A 12,286-nucleotide genomic window follows, 5' to 3' on the forward strand; every position below is an offset into this window, starting at 1 on the left:
ATCACTGTCAAATAAATAAAAATACTGTTAATAATGCATTTAAAAATGTACAATTGCAAAAAAAATATGTGAGCAAAGAAAGAAATATTTAGTAATTTTGCATTTCTTAACCACTACTTTACATACATAAATTGGAAAAACAAAGGTATTGCCTACCTTATTAGACAGGCAACAATACAATTTAAACAGATTTTAACTTTTACTTTATTTATGCATTTGTATTAATTTAAAGATTGAATTGTTAAATAAGTGCATTTATACAAACTGTGTAAAACCATAGTCAAATTTAAAATGTTATTAACTGTGATTTATTCTCACATTTATAATATTTAAATCAAGCATAATTTACCCATCCCCACATTCACAGGAAAAATGTATTACAGTTCATCTGTGCAACATGTTGGGTGCACATTCCAACCAGAGCACCACAGATATAAAATGATGCTCTAATTTACCAGTTACACACTTTTGAGTGCCTGTTGGTTTTGCATAAAGAATATATGCTGGTGTGACACAAATCAATTACATTTTAGATTTAAACATGACTGCGTTGTGTTTATTAGTTAACTTAACTTAGTTGCTTTATTTCCCTGGAACTACTTAATGCAATGAGTTTATCAGGTGAAACCGGATATGACGCACCAGGGATTGCGCAATACATCGTGAAGGCACATTGTGTTTCAATGGCATCTCAGGTAATGTGAAGCTTTACAAAATCTTTTTCCATATGTCTAATTGCATGCTAATCATGATGTTTATCCTATTATATTGTTTAATATAGCTCTTTAGTTGAATAATATTCAAGTTTTATTGCTGTACATGCTTTATTTGTTTAAAAATGCTAACGCTAATTCGCGCGTGCTAATGCTAACGCCGGACCTGCTTATAGTGATTTATTTATTAACATCTTTCCAGGGATTCTGTGAATAATATTGAAGTCTTGAGGCAGATTTTAATAGATTGCCGTTGGCTGACTGTATATTAAGTCCAGTTGCGCTATGTGTGATAACGTTGCACTGCCGTGGTGCTAGCTAGTGCTAAGCTAGTCAAGTTCAACAGCCAGTATTCTCAACTTGTGGCAGTAAGATTCTTTCCCGAAAGGTAAAAATGGCTTAAATTACTTAATGCAGAAGTATATTAGAAGAAAATAAAAAGATGTGTAATATTTGCTGTGCCAGTGCATTAAAAAACATGGACACACAACCTAGCTAGCTAGCTAAGATGTGAGCAGGCAGCTCGAGCCTGAGGGGAACTTCAGGCTTTTCGTTTGGCGCTCACGTTCTGCACAGACTTAAAAACAAAGTGATTCTGTAACGTTAGTATCATTACAAACCTGAGTTTTGTGACTGTTATCCTCGAAAGCACACACATGTGAACAGTATTGGATAATCAATGAATTTGTAATGTTAAAGTCTTTACTATAGAAATAATATTTTAGTTATTTACAACAAAACAACTGATCTCTTGTATCTTCTGTTTACAGATGGTTGGAAATGTGTATTTGCAGTTGGACTGACCTTTTACTGGTAATTTTTTTTCTACATTTTATGCTAAATTGAAGAATATTGAGCTACTTTTGACTGAACTAACTGAAGTTAAGTTTAGATTAAGTGAAGAAGAAAAAATGTGGAAATTCTTATTATTTATCCTGTTTTGTTCTTTTACTTACTTTTTAGTTTTATGTATTTTATGTCTATTTTATTTTTTAAGCTGGTAATTTCTTTATAAATATTTGTCTTGCTGATTTTGATTTCCTTTAGTTTTCTTTAGTAATTTTTTATTTATATATAATTTTAATAGTATCCAATTTCATCTACAATTTAGGATTCCTCCAATCACGCAATACCATCAGCGCTAGGAGGGTGAAGGTAAGCACAAGCTTCCTCTGAATTGTTACAGCAACCACCCCATCTTTTCGGGCCAGTGTACGTCTGAGTTAAAATATAGGTTGAAGTGAGATGTCAGATATGTTAAGTCCTAAATGGAAATTTGTGTACTGTTAAGTTTAAGAAAGTGATTTTCCCCCCTGTTCCATTGTAGGATGGTGATATGGCTGCAACTGAACGGGTGATCGGGAGACTGTTCTTGGGATCTATGTGACTAGAGTTGAGGGAGCTGAAGCCATGGACCCACCTGCCAATACTGGAGTGGTATTAGACGGTGGTGTGGTTCTAGAAGACCTGGGCAGTGTGTTCCTTGCCTTTGCAGTTCGGGCTGATTTATGCCTTATATATTTATAACCTTATGATTTAGAACTTGAGTTACCCTCCTACATTCAGATACACTTTTGATGCACTCCAAAAACTGTTTCTGGAACTAGATGCTAACAAACTGTCTCATAAAGCTCAATTACTAAATATAAAGCTATTCAGTGAGATGTGGTCCATACTGAGTATTACACTTGTGACGTACTGTTTATCGAATCCCACTGTGGTTGCACTTTCTGAAAACTTTAATGTTGGCACTGACTTTTGTACATTAAATAATTACATAATTCAGATTTGTTCAGAAGTGTTTCATGCCCATGTTTTGTAGACATTTCACTTAACTGTATGCTGCTTTGTTAAACATTTTCCATTTAAATGAATTTTGATTGCACTTATTGTATGCTGTATTGTGTTAGACATCTGATTTTTACACTGATCAGCCATAACATTAAAACCTCCTTGTTTCTACACTTACTGTTTATTTGTGTGAAAATTATTTGGGTCAAAAATAGCTGAACTGTGGTGGATTTTGATCCATTTTGAAGCTGAAATTAACAAAAGCTATTTATATACTGCATTTATAAAGTTCTATATATGTTCTAAAGTTCTATGTAACATGTAACAGCTGCAAAATTTCACAGTATTATGCAGACAAATCTTAACCTACTTAAAATTTTTGTATTTTGTATATTTTTTTAAATGAAGAATAACAATTTAAAAATACAGTTAACTTATGTTTTAGAGAAAGAAAATGCTTTTATTTTGACAGTTTATTAATGTATTTAGATAATAAAAAAAGACAATTTAACAGATATTTTTTGCAATACCTCTGACAGTTCATTTAAAATTGGGCTTTTGCTAAGTAAAATTACATGGTTTTTTTTTGTTTTATATGCAAATATTTTGTGAAAACAGTAGTAATTATCTGTACTTAAACTTTTGTTTATCATTTATAAAGATAATTATTCTGTTTTTTTAGAGGTGTATGACACTGTTCTAACAATTAATATATGTTGAAAGTAGAAGATTTCATGAAATTATAGGACAATTTCCTGTAAAATTACAGTGATAGATGTTAATTATGGTAAATATAATTACCGTTTTTTTACAGTTTATCTCTGTTTTAAATTTTACAGTTTTTTCCTGTTTTTTTACAGACATTCTCTGGCGCCCCTGCTGCCAGAAAAATACCGTTTTTTTACGCTTTTTTTTTTTACAGTGTACAGTCAGCCAACGGCAATCTATTAAAATCTGCCTCAAGACTTTAATATGATTCACAGAAACCCTGAAAAGACGTTAATAAATAAATCACTATAAGCAGGTCCGCCGTTAGCATTAACGCGCGCGAATTAGCGTCAGCATTTTTAAACAAATAAAGCATGCACAACAATAAAACTTGAATATTATTCAAGAGCTATATTAAACAATATAATAAGATAAACATCATGATTAGCATGCAATTAGACATATGGAGAAAGATTTTGTAAAGCTTCACATTAGCCTTCATGACCTTGTTACCTGCTTGCTCTCCCTTTTAGTTATGCTGTAATAATTAGGGCTGCCGGAGTCTAAAACTCTCTGTAAAACTGTTTGTCAACTAGCATTGTACATTATTAACTACATTCTCTGTTGTTTTACCCCGAGGGCATTCTGATGGAAACCTGTTTACCCGCCGAGGTTAAGGATTGAAGTCGAGACTGCCGGGACAACGATGCTGCTCCTGTCAGATGTGACTGGTCTGGAGTAATTGCAACGACAAGAAATCACTACAGACTTTATTGAAGACTAGAGCGGATAACAACTCTATTATTATTTAATTGTTTATTTATCTATTTATTACCAGTTATGACTTTTAGATCATTTAATTCTGTGTTTGTATGATTTGTGTAAATCGTGTATTTATTTAAAGTATCCTCCAGGCCACCCATGAAGGATGGGCCCTGCTGAGTCTGGTTCCTCTCAAGGTTTCTTCCTGTAATTTTCAGGGAGTTTTTCCTTGCCACAGTTGCCCTCGGCTTGCTCAACAGGGGTTTTTGTATCTGTTGGTCCTGGATTTTGTAAAGTTGCTTTGAGACAATGTCTATTGTAAAAAGCGCTATATAAATAAAGTTGACTTGACTTGACTTGACATTACCTGAGATGCCATTGAAACACAACGTGCCTTCACGATGTATTGCGTAATCCCCGGTGCATCATATCCGGTTTCACCTGATAAACTTATTGCATTAAGTAGTTCCAGGGAAATAAAGCAACTAAGTAAAGTTGAGTCCACTAGAAAACATCGAATGTTATGAATGGTTCATTTATTTGAGTTAAATAAACACAATGCAGTCATGTTTAAATCTAAAATGCATTATTAACAGTATTTTTATGTATTTGACAGTGATATATCGGCATAACAAAAGGTTTATTTTTGAAAATTACAGAAGATTCTGCTATTTTTGTCAATGAAGATTACTTTATTTTTACAGTTAGTTTTATTAAAAGTGTCATCTAAAAACTGTTAAAAAACAGATTTTTTATGTATTTCATTTATACAGATTTTTTTTGGTAAATCACATGACACTTTTCAATATACAGTTTATTCTTGTAATTTTACAAAAAGATTCTGTTTTTTTTATAAATACAGGGGAAAAACTGTAAAAATGTACTGGGAAAACCTGTAAAAAAAGGGTTTTTTTAACAGTGTATAAAATATTTATGTCAAATTTGAATCATTTTCTAGAATATTGCTGCATTTATTTGAAAGAGACTAAAGTATGCTATGCTACCATATAGGTGCATATAGGTAGACAACATGTCAGTCTGGGCAATTTATAACTTTTTTTTTTTTTTTTTTTTTTACCATAATTTTTTTTTTTCTGTGATAATTCTTACTTGTATCAGTGAAATATAGTTTTATCTATAGAATATTTCTGTCAGATTTGCATAATTTTCTAATGTATTGCAAGAGATATTTGAAAGGGACTAAAATATGGTATCAAACTTTGTCAGAAAGCATACAGGTGCATAACATTTCAGTCTGTGACTATTTACAACATTTTTAAATATAACCATAGTTTTGTCTTGTAATTATTGCTCCTCTTAGATAATTATTGTTTTATGTGTAAACCATGTGCCAGATTTGAGAAACTTTTGTCATATGTATTGGTTCAGTGTACTTGAGTTTACTTCAAAACATGAGCCTGTGGACATTAGCTTCTCTGACAAAAACATATAGAGTATTTGTGATTGAATTCTACATATATGTAATTATTTTTAAAATAACATCACTGTCACCACCTTTATTCATTGTAATCTCTTTTTTTTATTATTCTGAGATGGATGGAGACAAGGCTCAATATGCACGCCTTATGGAGTCTCTGAAGAGGAGACGGCGGCTAGGCCCTGACGAGCTTAGGCTTATTGCTGAACATGACAGCGATGAAGATCATGAAGGCATGACCATTGAAGAGGAGGACTTCATGGACATGGAGCTCCTGGATGAAGGGGAAGAAGAGGATGAAGAAGAGCAAGATGAGCAGAGGGATCAACCAACAACCTCCTATGAGTAAATACATGTATTCCAAGTCAAATCAAATCAAGGTTTATTTGTCACATACTGTACATAGTCATACACAATACAACTGGCAGTGAAATGCTTTAGTGACTGCTCCGCCACAGTAATTACAAAAACTACAAAATAGTTAAAAAATATATTATACAAAAAATATAGAATGTTTTTAAAAGTAAGAATTTAGAAACATTAGAAAAATTAACAATATAATTAAAAAGAGCAATTAAAGTAAAGTGAACATTAGAAGAATTAACAATATAATTACAAAGGGCAATTTAAAGTGAACAAGTGTGTAAAGTGACAAGTAGTGCAGAAACTGTGCAACATAATGCTACATAATGCTATACAGATGTGATAAATAATAAATACACAATACTAATCTATGAGAGGCCGTGTAGGCCATAATTCTAAGTTGAATTCTCTCACACACACCATCATACTCTCTCACACACACCATCATACTCTCTCACACACACTATCATACTCTCTCACACACACCATCATACTCTCTCACACACACCATCATACTCTCTCACACACACCATCATACTCTCTCACACACACCATCATACTCTCTCACACACACTACCATACTCTCTCACACACACCATCATACTCTCTCACACACACCATCATACTCTCTCACACACACTTTCATACTCTCTCACACACACTATCATACTCTCTCACACACACACCATCATACTCTCTCACACACACCATCATACTCTCTCACACACACCATCATACTCTCTCACACACACACCATCATACTCTCTCACACACACTGTCATACTCTCTCACACACACTATCATACTCTCTCACACACACCATCATACTCTCTCACACACTATCAAGGTGTTCAAAGGAGGACAGGAAGGAGGAGGAAGGAGGACAGGAAGTCAGATTACCTGATTGGCTTACAGCTGTAAGAACAGAGCCTGCACATAAATTGGTCTACAAAAAAACATTTAAATCTGGCAGCAGACCTTTTAACAATGACTTTACACTTTTGTTGAGCTTTGTTGAGCTAGCCATGATATTTCTACTTTCTACCTTTTTTTTACAAGGTCACTTTGGTTTGTGGAAATAAATGGTAATGAGGAGGACATGTTTTACTATTTTTGTCTATCACAATGAGATGCATTTAGAACATTGAAAGGAAAATTGACAGCATGGGACATACCAGCATGATTGTGGAAATATTATTTTGTGAGCTTAATGGATAAACACTGACAACTTTTTACTTTCTTTTAATTAGCCAGCAGTTAGAAGGAGGTGACAGTCAATGAAGTTTGGGTGCACTGGAGGCACTTTATGCATGTTTTTGTTCCCTAAAAAAATTCATATGAAAACTCAAGATCAGTAGAAATTAGACATAGGGATATATTTACTCCAAGAGTACCTCCAACAATCAGAACTGGTCATCCTGGTTGCCATCAGTACAATATACTACATAAACAAATTACCTTCGGTTTGTCTCTTGAAATTCGTTGCTAAAGAATAGCTGTATGCTTTGGAATCATCAGGAGGAAATTATACAGGCACAGACAGCAACTTCAAATTGGTTAACTGACGTATACAGCAATGTCTGATGCGGCTTTGGCTGACATTGTTAATAAGATTCTTCAAACCACCCCAAATGCAGATGAAAGGTACATGCTAGGAGGACTACAGTCTTGCAACATCAGAAAACTATGAGAGGCCGTGTAGGCCATAATTCTAAGTTGATTTCTCACACACACACCATCATACTCTCACACACACACCATCATACTCTCACACACACACCATCATACTCTCTCACACACACCATCATACTCTCACACACACACCATCATACTCTCTCACACACACCATCATACTCTCACACACACACCATCATACTCTCTCACACACACCATCATACTCTCTCACACACACCATCATACACTCTCACACACACCATCATACTCTCACACACACACCATCATACTCTCTCACACACACCATCATACTCTCTCACACACACCATCATACTCTTTCACACACACCATCATACTCTCTCACACACACCATCATACTCTCTCACACACACCATCATACTCTCTCACACACCATCAAGGTGTTAAAAGGAGGCCAGGAAGGAGGACAGGAAGTCAGATTGGCTTACAGCTGTAAGAACAGAGCCTGCACATAAATTGGTCTACAAAAACATTTAAATCTGGCAGCAGACCTTTTAACAATGACTACACTTTTGTTGAGCTTTGTTGAACTAGCCATGATATTTCTACTTTCTACCTTTTTTACAAGGTCACTTTGGTTTGTGGAAATAAATGGTAATGAGGAGGACATGTTTTACTTTTGTCCATGACAATGAGATGCATTTAGAACATTGAAAGGAAAACTGACAGCATGGGACATACCAGCATGATTCTGGAAATATTATTTTGTGAGCTTAATGGATAAACACTGACAACTTTTTACTTTCTTTTAATTAGCCCGCAGTTAGAAGGAGGTGACAGTCAATCAAGTTTGGGTGCACTGGAGGCACTTTATGCATGTTTTTGTTCCCTAAAAAATTCATAGGAAAACTCAAGATCAGTAGAAATTAGACATAGGGATATATTTTCTCCAAGATTACCTCCAACAATCAGAACTGGTCATCCTACATAAACAAATTACCTTCAGTTTGTCTCTTGAAATTCGTTGCTAAAGAATAGCTGTATGCTTTGGAATCATCAGGAGGAAATTATACAGGCACAAATAGCAACTTCAAATTGGTTAACTGACGTGTGTGTGTGTGAGAGAGAGCATACAGCAATGTCTGCGACTTTGGCTGACATTGTTAATAAGATTCTTCAAATCACCCCAAATGCAGATGAAAGGTACGTGCTAGGAGGACAACAGTCTTGCAACATCAGAAAACAGTGCCGGCATGCGCTGCAGGTGCTGGACCCAAATGGACATGCCTTCCATCACGGGTGTGCAACTGGCCAAAGAATTTACAATGTTCAAATTCCAAATTAGTTATGGTTATTAGAGTTATTTGTGATAGTAATTAAAACGTCATAATGTATTTCTGATAAATGAAACAATGCAGTAATGTAAAAAAAAAAAAAAACGAGGACACCCCATATAATATTTAGATATTTATTATCAAGTTATGGACAGGTCAGGAAATCACTATTATACTGGTTAACAAAGATCTTGTCCCAAGCAAACAAATGTTTCTTATTTATTGTTGCATGCAGAAACCAAATATTTCAGAACAGTCTCAACAGCAAATAATCTGTCACTCAGGTGGATTAAGGTATCCTTAGCCCTTGTAGTCATACAATGACTGGTGTGGTACTTCTGTGGTCACTAGATGCTGTTGTCGTGTCAACCTCCACACCACTGTCCTCTAAATCTGTGGTGACAAACTAAAAACAAACAAAACAAACACACACACAATGCATTTAGAAAATGTTGGGGGTTAGCCTATTGCCAAACCATGAAATCTAAATGCTACAAATTACGTATTATTATTAATAATATGCAATATAAACATACTGCTTACATTATTTTTAAATAACTTACCGTAAATGTGTCATTGTCTAATGTACACTGCCTTTGATGTAAATGTATTGTCAATCATGAAGCCATTTAGTTTCTGGCCCTCGTGCAACTTTGGTGAAACCAGTTTGTTTCCTCATGCCATCAAAAGTTCAATACTGAAATCACAAAAATTGAATTTAGTTTCAAAACCAGTCTATAGCAATTCACCCAATCAAATATTTAGAGAACAGTTACTCAAGAGAGCTTGGTCTCAATCTATAATGAATTACATTTTCTGTAATAAAAGAAAGATAACAAACTTTAATAGTACAAGTGACTAAGTTAGAATGAGCACTGAGACAGATTTTGAAATGTTAGACTGTAAGTCTGTAGCTTTCCATGTGCAGCAGCTTGTTTATGATTGTGTATATAAAATGAATCTATATTTTATTTTACTTATTAAGACCTACATAGGGAAGAGTCCAAAAGTTCCATGTAATTCGACTTGAATGTAGTGACACATTAATGTGGAGCAACTATAGCCATTAAAACGATAAAGTAATTTTATTTATTGTTCTTTAAGAAAGCTTCCAAAACAAAGTTTCTTATAAATGTGCTTTATGAGAACTCACTTACTTAGTTTGGCATTACTAGAACGTTTAAAACGTGTAATTTGCAGACGGTCCCTTACAAAGACGAATATTTATAAAATATCCCAATCTAAACCCGACTCTATCAGAAGCTAAATGAGTTTAATCATGTTTAGTGAACTCACCTGTCCCCTGACTCTGGAGCCGCTGCTCTCTGTGGTTGAGGCTGATATGGAGGTCAGCACCTGGCTGATGGTTCGGATATAAAGCTTCACAGCATCTCTTCCTCCGCGGCTGCGTTTAGACTCCTGTCGGGCTGTCGGGTTTAAATCCACATTTCTGACATGGATGTGGCAGCGGTGGAAAAGTTTAAAATGTTAACAGGCCGATGCTCCATTGATTCTCTCTCGGTCCACTATCCTCTCTTATCAGTAATAATGAGGAAGGCGGGACATGTCTGTGAAATCCCGCGTCTTCTATTAACCAATCAGGTACTGAGAATTTAACATTACTTCCGTTTCAATCAAACTCGTTTCCGTATCAATCAAACTCTCTCACACATACAATCAAACTCTCTCACACATACAACTATTCTTATTCACATGCACTATCATTCTGTCTTACATTCACTATCATTCTGTTCCATAAACATGATTATTTGCATTCACATACACTATTTATTACGCTTACATATAATAATATTCTCTTACACATACAGTAGATCTTTGTTTTACATATAGTGTTAACGTCCCTTACACAGACTACCAAACTTACATACATATACTATTATTCTCTTTTACACAGATTATCATGAAAGCACATAATGCATGTTTAAGTAGCTATAGTTATATGTGCAAGAGAAAATAGTGCTGTGTATGAGAGTATAATAGTAAATAAAAGAAAGTGTGATTATAGTTGTAAGAGGGTATAGTAGTATATGTGACAGAGTATAGTAAACCATGTATGAGAGTATGATGGTGTGTGTGTGAGAGTATGATGGTGTGTGTGAGAGAGTATGATGGTATGTGTGTGAGAGTATGATGGTGTGTGTGAGAGAGTATGATGGTGTGTGTGAGAGAGTATGATGGTGTGTGTGAAAGAGTATGATGGTGTGTGTGAGAGAGTATGATGGTGTGTGTGAGAGAGTATGATGGTGTGTGTGAGAGAGTATGATGGTGTGTGTGAGAGAGTATGATGGTATGTGTGTGAGAGTATGATGGTATGTGTGTGAGAGTATGATGGTGTGTGTGAGAGAGTATGATGGTGTGTGTGTGAGAGTATGATGGTGTGTGTGTGAGAAATCAACTTAGAATTATGGCCTACACGGCCTCTCATAGAAAACAGCACTGGCATGCGCTGCAAGTGCTTGACCCAAATGGACATGCCTTCCGTCACGGGCGTGCAACTGGCCAAAGAATTTACAATGTTCAAATTCCCAATTAGTTATGGTTATTAGAGTTATTTGTGATAGTAATTAAACTTCATAAAGTATTTCTGAGAAATGAAACAATGCAGTAATGTAAAAAAATGAGGACACCCCATATAATATTTAGATATTTATTATCAAGTTATGGACAGGTCAGGAAATCACTATTAGACTGGTTAACAAAGATCTTGTCCCAGGCAAACAAATGTTTCTTATTTATTGTTGCATGCAGAAACCAAATATTTCAGAACAGTCTCAACAGCAAATAATCTGTCACTCAGGTGGATTAAGGTATCCTTAGCCCTTGTAGTCATACAATGACTGGTGTGGTACTTCTGTGGTCACTAGATGCTGTTGTCATGTCAACCTCCACACCACTGTCCTCTAAATCTGTGGTGACAAACTAAAAAACAAAACAAACACACACACAATGCATTTAGAAAATGTTGGGGGGGGGGGGGCTACAAATTACTTATTATTATTATTATTAATATGCAATATAAACATACTGCTTACATTATTTTTAAATAACTTACCATAAATGTGTAATGGTCTACTGTACACTGCCTTTGATGTAAATGTATTGTGAATCATGAAGCCATTTAGTTTCTGGCCCTCGTGCAACTTTGGTGAAACCAGTTTGTTTCCACATGACATCAAAAGTTCAATACTGAAAACACAAAAATTGAATTTAGTTTCAAAACCAGTCTATAGCAATTCACCCAATACAACAAATATTTAGAGAACAGTTACTCAAAAGAGCTTGGTCTCAATCTATAATGAATTACATAACTTTTCTGTAATAAAAGAAATATAACAAACTTCAATAGTACAAGTGACTAAGTTAGAATGACCACTGAGACAGATTTTGAAATGTTAGACTGTAAGTCTGTAGCTTTCCATGTGCAGCAGCTTGTTTATGATTGTGTATATAAAATGAATCTATATTTTATTTTACTTATCAAGATAACCTACATAGGGAAGAGT

At 34.8% G+C, this 12,286-nt stretch overlaps 2 long non-coding RNA genes across 3 annotated transcripts; one reads left to right on the forward strand and one right to left on the reverse strand.

Annotated features, from left to right (window-relative positions):
• Positions 1 to 658: 658 nt before the first annotated feature.
• Positions 659 to 2,627, forward strand: LOC134311439 (uncharacterized). 2 transcript variants are annotated; one of them, XR_010011426.1, is made up of 4 exons: positions 659 to 695; positions 1,484 to 1,526; positions 1,825 to 1,868; positions 2,041 to 2,627. It is a non-coding gene; the product is annotated as an uncharacterized LOC134311439 (long non-coding RNA). The 2 variants fall into 2 exon arrangements; XR_010011427.1 differs by lacking the exon at positions 659 to 695 and adding an exon at positions 952 to 1,101.
• Positions 2,628 to 8,882: 6,255 nt separating this feature from the next.
• LOC134311440 (uncharacterized) lies at positions 8,883 to 10,166 on the reverse strand. Its single transcript, XR_010011428.1, has 3 exons — positions 10,059 to 10,166; positions 9,326 to 9,459; positions 8,883 to 9,168 (listed from the first exon to the last, which is right to left on the reverse strand). It is a non-coding gene; the product is annotated as an uncharacterized LOC134311440 (long non-coding RNA).
• Positions 10,167 to 12,286: the final 2,120 nt, after the last annotated feature.

The sequence above is a fragment of the Trichomycterus rosablanca genome, chromosome 4, assembly GCF_030014385.1.
Source record: "Trichomycterus rosablanca isolate fTriRos1 chromosome 4, fTriRos1.hap1, whole genome shotgun sequence".
Classification (NCBI taxonomy): Eukaryota; Metazoa; Chordata; class Actinopteri; order Siluriformes; family Trichomycteridae; genus Trichomycterus; species Trichomycterus rosablanca.